Raw genomic sequence first — 9,484 nt, 5'->3', positions numbered from 1 at the left:
GTTTGTTGGTTTTAGAATTGATAGGTGTTTAAGTTTGTTTTAATGAGAGTAAAGAGATTACCTGAATCATGTGATGATTTTCATCTATGGTTCGGAACTTAGATAGGGAAAAATTAGTCACTACCTCCAAGAAGAGAGTTGTGATGAAATGTCTGTAACACCAGGGAGAGTGAATGCAGGCATATATTATAGAAGTTATTAAGGTTAAATAAAAATCTGTGGCTCCGGGTAAAGAGCTTAACAGATTGAGATATTTTGGGCAAAAGTCCTGGTTTGATGTGTTGCTTATTGATATTGGAATTGATAAAAGGTGTAGAGGGCCACAATAACATTCGCCACCACTAGATGGCGCTGGCTTCCACTGCGCCCCACGTGGAAGGCCAGGATAGCCTCCGCCATTACAAGCCAGCCAGTCCCCTTTCAGGAAGTTAACTGTGCGCATGTGCAAGAGTGCCTTCGTGCCAGGTCTTTGCCCACTCCGGGGCGTGCCTTATGAGATCATGGATAAACAACCAATCAGGTGTGGGTGCGCCACACTAGGGTGTTTATAAGCGTGCCATTTTGGCGCGGCGCGGGCGCTTCCTCTTCTAAGATTAAAATACAGTTTGGTCATAGCAAGGATTTCTAATGTCCGCGTGTTTCTTGCCGGCGGAACATCGCGCGCGGGACATTTGGTGCCGAGAACCCGGGACAAAAGCCACATCATCGCCGGCGCTACAGGAAGCCTCCGTTTCACGGAAGAAATCCAGAAGCTGTGGAATGCAGGTAAGTCTCTGAGAGACTATGTTTAGCCTTGATCTGTTCCAGCTCAGTCCTCTGCCGGATGCAGCAGGAGCCACTGTGGTTGCTCTGGCAGCCCTCGGGTTGTTTCTATTGACCTTTGAGTTTCTAGTTACCACCAAACAGCATCAGAGGTCGCGTGGGAACTGCCCAGCTGTAACAGCAAAGCGGAGAGTGTTGGGGGAAGGGCGAAGCGTGTCAGAAACAGAGGGTAGTGAAAAGTTGTAACGAGAAAAGGATCCTGACTGATCTCAAGCACCAGGCCCATCCAATTCGGAAGCGAAGAATGGGGGAACGAACGCCCCGGGTGAGGAGAAGGGAGGAGATGAAAGGAACACAGCATTTTGGGAGAAAAAATTTGTCTTTGTGCCTGTTAGAAGTGTGCTTAAGCTCCGGCGCTGGCTCTGGGGACGCCGCGGCGTCCCTGCGCTGACGCAACAGCTTTACAGAGTCATACTGATCAGATTTGATAGAGGCAGACCGCCTGAAAATTTATTCAGGAGTATCAAACAAAAGGACATCTCAGTGCCAGTGAACAGCCTGATGGAGTTAATGTAATTGGGTTGTGAGTAAAAATATTCAGGGCTGTGTTTCACTTCCATACCATTGGCAAATGTCGGTCGTACTGCTCAGATAATATATCTCAGTATCTTACAGGAATTGGGTTTCAACATGTTGGTGGACTAGTCCAGGAATTGAGACAATCCATCGCCCATATCGACTCCACTCGAGTGGATAGTCACCGTGAACACCATCTGGTTTTTTCCCTATATGTCTATTGTTTGTCTCTGGTGCACCAGGATGTCCCCATGTCTGTCAGTGTATGTCTGTGGTTTTTATTTCTCGTTGTTTAAATGTTTTATGTTTCATGTTCAAAAGAAAAAATGGTAAAAACTTTATCTGCCAGTCGTGCACACCTTGACTTGGATTTAACTCATTTCAAAAGGGAACAAATGAATAAAAAACAGTTTCAATCAGGTCTTTGGACCCCTGTGCCTGGAGCCAGGTGTCTAGATTAGCTGGAGAAGCTGCCCAGAGGCTAAGCGTCTACACGAGCTGATCTTAAAAGCGCCAACAGCTTCTCAGCTTCTTCATACAGGAGTTGATAGCTGTTTCTCTTAGAAAAATCCCTGACTTATTACTTGACTCAACAGGTGACAAGGTGCTTCTCTTAAAATCATAGCAAAAAGGTAAAAATGGTGTTTGGGCTAAATATTAAAGATAGGTGTAGCCACTTCAATTTTGTTTCTCATTGGTTTTAAATGTATAAATATGCTCTACTTGCCTTGGTTATGGACTATTGGCTTTCAAGTTATTGGATATGGTTAAAAAGGTATAATATTGATAACAGAAGGTTGACATAATGCTGGTAATCTGGATGAAGTCATTCTAGATAACATGTGACATGGGCCAACCTAGGGAGACAGGTCTAAATTGAGGTAATGTTTTTATGGAATTCTTATTCTAGGAACCAAGCTTCTAAAAGAATTTAGGACATTGTCTCTTTGTTGAGGTATTGAAGACCACACCATCGTGAGTTCATATATAAGAATTGGCAGTCAACCTTTGTATCTGTATTTTAATGCTAATTCCACTGCCCCAAGAACAGTTGCCTAGTGAGTTTTGCTTTCCAAAGTTGTGGTTTACCCTAAAGCTATTGGTATTTTTATGCTAATTTCCACTGCCCTAAGGACAGCTGCCTAGTCAAGTACTCAGAACTCAGGTGACCTTGTGGCTGTGTTCTGGTGTTACAAAGAGAACTTAAAGATTGTGATTTAGGATTGCCAGTGTTACATTGACTAACTCAAACTTATTTTTAATTAAGGAAAAATCACACAGGTAGAGATTGTTACAAGATTTTCGAAGGATTGATGAGGTTTTGGAACTTGTGAGAACATTACAGCCAGTTTACTTACTCCAACTGCCATTTCAAGATAGATTTAGAGGATTGATTTTAAGTTTTCATTTCATGAGCTTGCTTACAGTTTTAGAGAACCCATAGAGTGCTATCATTAAAAATGGCTAATAGCCTTATATTATATAATTTTGTTGCTTCTTCATTGTAAGAAGTTAGAACTTTAAATCTTTCAGTGTATATGGAAATTTTTACTACAAACCTTTGCTCTCAAAATGAGCTTTAATATTTGGGGAGTAGCTGTTACACTACTCCAGATAAGAATATTTGAAGCTAATTTTAAGCTTCTAAGGATATGTTAATTGGCCAAGTACCTCACCCTACTAAAGGACTTAGGTCTTTGTTATGCACATTGGAGATAAAGCTTCAGCTGTGTTAGTACAGAGTTGTGGACTAAAGTCATGGAAGTATTTTGAGAAGAAACCTGGTAAAACAAATCTTATTCCAAACAACAGTTAATTGGTTATTACAAAATACTGATATTTGGCCTATTACATATACAAATTTTTCAGACGAAATTGATAATTTTACTCTTTACATGCTTTTGTACTTCCTGTATATTTGTGCATACAACCCATAGGAAATGCACTTACTGTATTTATAGGTGGTTCATCTAATGAAAAGGCTACAGGTATGATTGGATCACTTGTTTATTCTCTTGAGTTTCTATTGCTTCAACACAGATTATTAAATTCTGTAGTTTAGCCACTGTTTTTAAATCAAATGTTCTATTCACATACTGATAGCCAATGTGTGGCTTGTGGTTTACAATTGATTTCAATTACTTAATGCCTTATTAGAGACAGGTTTTCTACTTAAAATCAGTGAGTGATTTCAGTGTAAATTGTCTGAAAACTCACTGTCCTTTCAGTGCTCTGGCTCAGACAACTAAACAAAACCATAGACCCAGCTCTTTAAAAATGGTATTGGAGTTGATAACTCACCCTCACGAAAAGAGGAAGACTCCATTTGCTTACTTTCAACTCCCAGCCTCACCCTGCCAGCTCAGGGATTTCTAGTAAGACTGAATCTAGACAATATTTACAAGATTTGACATTTCTAATTAATGCTTATGTTTAGGTAAATAAAGTTTGTGAGGTGCTAGAAAAATGGCTTAGTGGTTAAGAGCACTAAATACTGTTCCTTTATAGGACATTTAAGAACTCAAACTGGATTGCCTGGGCTCTTTAGCAAGGGAGGACAAGATACCAGACAGATTATTGGCCTTACATAAGAACAATTAGTGAAAAGATCTCATTCTTTATATATCCAATACAATAATACTGGAGACAATAATTTGGTATACAAGTCAATTAATACATACAAGTGCTCAGTGTCCTCAATTTAATCCTTGAGGATTTACCTTAATAAATAATATCTTTACTATATCTTAATAAATAAAAAGGGGGAGTTATCCCTGTATGCTAAATAATGCTCCTTTTATTTCAATTTTAAAATTTTGGATGCCAAAGTTTATGGCACCCTACAACTAGGCATACTTCTGCCTAGGTGAAATAGAGAGATCCACTTATTGACATGATCCTGTCCAGTTATTTTTTATGTGGAAGAGGGAATGTTTGTGTTTTTTCTACAGGATGCTACAAGAGTGTGCCAGCTGCCTGAGTGGTTGCTGAGACTTGCTGATCCTGGGTGCATAAAGATTCAGCTCTCCTGGTTCAGGTCCCTGGAGTCATTCCTCTGCCCTGAGAGGAAGATAGAAGATTCCCCTTCATCCTTTGTCATCACAGAGATTTTGCCGTTGCTGCAGTCAGTGTTACCGCTGCGTGTGTCCCGTCCCACTATGGCCTGCTCTCTGACCCTCTGTGCACTGCTGCTTGCTGGGGAAGACTGGACTCCAGCCGTCGCTGCCCCCTTCATTTTCCCTGGTGACTCTTGCTGCCTTAACTGGTCATTTTACAGACTTTACAGGAATACTACAGCTACAGCTTTACAGGAATACTACCTGCTTAAAGCTACAGTAGACTGGGGAACTCTGTCCTGGTTGTACAGATCTCAGAAATGGTTCCATTGTCTGCTGGTTGTTCCAGAGAAAAATGACTGATCCTGAACTGTCCTGGAAAAGACCTTGACACTTTCGCTGCTATTGTAGCAGCCATTACTGCTGCAGATATTGTGTCTGCAGTGTCTGGAGTTATCCTCCCCCAATCTACTGTTAGACAAGTACAGTGGGTGAACTTTCTGGAGTAGTTACTAACAATTGGGAATTCTAAATTTTATTATAGGAGTGGCTTGACTACGGCCCTTGGTGGTAACAGCTGAGGAGAACCAAATGAGGTGCCCACTACTTATCGGGAGTGGCTCTGTCTGATGCAGCCCTATGCTGTAGATCAGTGTTCATACCATGGTTGGTTTGCAAACTCAGATCTCAACAGAAACGTGACAAGGCCTTTATCACTCAAGCACTTGTGGCCATTATACTAGGGGCCTCCCCTAGAATTTGGTTTTCTTGCTCAGGAATTAGTCAGTATCTGAGTTCTCTGCTCCTGCACCCCATGGATCTGTGGATCCATTGCACTGGGAGGAGAGAGGCTCTCTCTGTATCTGAGTTCTCTGCTCTTACACCCCATGGATCTGTGGATCCATTGCACTGGGATGAGAGAGACTCAGTGATCCTTTGATCAGCCCTTGCACATCGCTGAGGTTTCCTCATTGCACGCGATAGGGTGATCATGATTTGTTATAATATAATTGATTTGTTATAAAATAAATAAATAGGGGGAGATGTAGAGGGACGCAATAACATTCGCCACCACTTCCTGGCGCTGGCTTCCACTGCGCCCCATGTGGAAGGCCAGGATAGCCTCCGCCATTACAAGATGGCGCCAGCTTTCACCGCGCCAGCTGGCCGCCTTTCAGGAATTTAACTGTGCGCATGTGCAAGAGTGCCTTTGTGCCAGGTCTTTGCCCACTCCGGGGCGTGCCTTATGAGATCATGGGTAAACAACCAATCAGGTGTGGGTGCGCCGCACTAGGGTATTTATAAGCGTGTCATTTTGGCGCGGCGGGCGCTTCCTCTTCTAAGATTAAAATACAGTTTGGTCATAGCAAGGATTTCTAATGTCCGTGTGCTTCTTGCCGGCGGAAAGTTGCGTGCGGGACAAAAAGGTGTTTAGTTTGTTTTATAAATTATCCTGCTAAAGGCCATATGGCTCGTTGATGCCAGCTAGCGAGGGTTTGTGGTTACTTTTGATATCTACCACCACAGGAAGCTCAGATTCTCTTAACTTGGGATCCATGGGAATTTTGGGTTAATTTCCTGGTATCACAGAGTACAAAAGCTTATCAGGCTAATTGCTTAGCTTACTTCCTTTTTTTAAAAAATTATTTAATCTTCATGATGGGTGTGACTTTGAATTTTTTGGTTATATTATTACTCTGGGAAAGAGTGCAAGATACAAGCTTTTCTGGTTTCAGACTAAGGAACACAGTAATTTGGGAGAAAGATTTTGTCTTTGTGTTTTTAAAAAGTGTGATTAGGCTCTGGAAACCTCACAGAGTCATACTGATCAGATTTGATAGAAGTAGACTGCCTGAAAAATTTATTCAGGAGAATCAAACAAAAAGATATCTCGATTCTAAACTTTTGTCTTGAGAGTTTTATTTTACAGAGTGTACCTACTTGGAATCCTGGTCTCAAGGACTTTCAGCTGGGTCCAGTCAGGACATATCGGCTACAGCATTTGCTTCATTCTTCCTACCCCTTAACCCCAAGGATATCTCAATGCCCATGTACAGCTTGAAGAAGTTATAGAGCAGTCATCGCCCCAATTCCCTGGACTTTGGGGGACTGAAAGTGGTTATTCTAAAGTTGTTTTTATAAGGAATTTAAAACTAATTGTAATTTAACAGGGAGGAATTAGGTAGATTGAGTTATACAGTCGTAATCTTATTTGTTAACTAAGCTAACATCTTATTTTGCTTTGATATAGAATTTATTTGTTAAAAGTTTAAAAGTACAAGGTTTAGAGCCAGTCCTTCTATTGTCATTACAAACTTCTGAGTTGATTACACCTGTGAGTTAAGGGCCAAGTAGCAAACATATTACTGACTTTGTGAGAGAACTTTCAAGATATTATTAAGATATAAAGACAACAGTCCAGATTGTCTTATATAGATAGATGGTTTCCAAAAACATCAGAAATCCACAAAATTTGAGATTTAAAGTTATTTATCTTTTGTTGAGACATATCTGTTCCTAACAATTCCCCTTTGGTGGATTTAACGAAGGATTTGAACATGCCTACCTCCAGGTGAGGCAATACTTTGTGGCTAGGCAGCCACTGGACAAAACTGCTTGTTTCATCTATCTGCAGACTAATACTGTCCAAGAAAAGGACAAATTATGCAGAATAGTTGACGGATAAACTCTGCCAAGACAGGGTGATCAGTCCTTCAAAATCTGCATTTCAAGAGTCTGTCAGTTGATTTTGGGCCAAAAGGCTGAAGACTTGCACTTACATGTTGCTAACAGGGGACTGTGCTAGTGGAGATTTGTCTCTAAAACCTCTCGATTCCAGAAGCCATGTTAGGCTTCCTATGTGTATAGATATTTGGTCATTCTCACATTTCTGACGGGGTTGAAGATTGATTATAGTCTCATAGCTTATCAGGCTGTATAACTCTGAATATACATATTATTGGATAGTTAACAGATAGTATACAAGTTAGCCAAGATATAATATAGATTTTAAACCTTTCTTAAGCTGGAATGAAGAACTAAATGTTCTGTCTAACTGATATAGTGATGGACTGGGTGTTGAGTATATCATATGCTTTATAAATTGTAGAATGGTAATAATCGTACTCAATTTATGTGTAAGTGAAAAGGCTTTTTAACTGGACAAAAAGGGGGAAATGTTGTGGTTTGCCCTGAAGTTATCTATATTTTGATGCTAATTCCACTGCCCCAAGGACAGCTACCTAGTCACATACTCAGAACTCAGGTGACTTCACCAGAACCACCTCCCCATTGAATTTGTAAAGTGCAGGTGAGACGCAGGTACAGGATAGAAGGAGGCATATCATTGGAGGAGAAGGAAGGATGGGTCGAGAGAAGTTTGAAGGAAGAGGAGGAGACTAGAGGAAAGAGGAGAGACAGGAGACAGAGGGAGAGAGGGTAAGAAGCCATGGCAGGTGATGTTAAGATTCTGCTCTGTGTATTTACAGGTTGTTATTAATGTTCTCAAGGGATGGATGGTACCAGGCTTTGTATGTTTAAGTGGGCAATTATATCTTATCAATTGGATCTAAAAAAAATGTGGAGACCAGGTATGAGGGGAAGGGGAGATGAGTGGGATGTATGATGGGACATTCGTGAAGAATCAATAAAACGTTAAAAAATAAGTTTTCTATTTATTTTTAATAATTTTGGCACTTTGTATCATTATATATTTGTTTGTTTAGATATAGTATTATTGAGTATATTTTTATTAATTTACACATAATCTTGACTGACATATCCTCTATTTCCTAAAATCGTTCTCTTTCAAGTTACTATTCATGAGTAGAGGCTTATTTTAGCCATCTTTTAATGGAACTAAATTTTAATGGTTTTTATCTTAATCATTTTATCGGAGAGGACCTGAAGGGGTTTACAACCCCATAGGCAGAACAACAATATCAACCAACCAGACCCCTCAGAACTTCCAGGGACTAAACCAACAACCAAAGATTACACAAGGACAGACCCATGGCTTCTGCTGCATATGTAGCTGAGGATGGCCTTATTGGGTACAAATGGGAGAGGAGTCCATGGTCCTGTAAAGGCTCAATGCCCCAGTGTAGGGGAATGCCAGGGCAGGGAGGTGGGAGGGTTTAAGTGGATTGTTGAGTGAGCACCTCCATAGAAGCCAGGTGAGAGGGATGGGAAAGGAGGTTTCTGGATGGGAAACCGGAAAGGGGGATAACATTTGAAATGTAAGTAAAGAAAATACCCAATAAAAGGAAAAAAATTCTTTCACTTGCATATTTTGAATGAAATTTGTTATTCTTAGTCCCATTTGTTAAAACTGTATCTCATGTAACACATGGACCTTTAAAGGTATTATTTTTCTATAAGCATCGGTTAATATACATGTTCAAAATATAATATAGATTGTATTACAATTTTGTTCATTATATTTTTGTGGCATATTTTGATTTTTTTAGCTCATCAATCATTTTAAAATTTCTAATTATTTTTGAGTTTTATAGTAATATATATTAATTTTAAAATGAATTGTGCCATGTTCATAAAACATACTACATGTGACATTTTCTTCTTAAAGAAGTTATTACAATTTTTTGTATCAGTCTGTATGCTTGTCTATTATATAAGACATGTATATGGAATGAATAAATATTTTGTTGTTACAGTGTTTGAGCTTTCTATGTATTAACCCAGTCATCTGGCAAATAGGTATTCTTCAAATGTATATGCATTCTAAATTTTCACTTAGTCATATCAACTGCTGAGAGTGGTCTATTGAAATATTTAGTCATGATTTCAAAGTTACATGTTTATTCCTTTATGTATGACAATTTGTTTTGTGTTTGAAAACTGCATTATTAAACAATGCATGCTTTTATAATTTCCTATACTTAATACCTCTATAATAATGACAGACTTTCCTTTAACTTTTGTATGTATTGCATTCATATCAATTTACCTTTTATTTGTATAGCCATATTAATTAAACCACTTTATATTTACTGCTTTATGTCCTGCAATTTCTCTACCCATTTATGTCTCACTAACTGGTGACTCTGTGTGTGTGTGTGTGTGTGTGT

The sequence above is a fragment of the Rattus norvegicus genome, chromosome X (assembly GCF_036323735.1).
Source record: "Rattus norvegicus strain BN/NHsdMcwi chromosome X, GRCr8, whole genome shotgun sequence".
Classification (NCBI taxonomy): Eukaryota; Metazoa; Chordata; class Mammalia; order Rodentia; family Muridae; genus Rattus; species Rattus norvegicus.
This window is presented reverse-complemented; position numbering follows the sequence as displayed.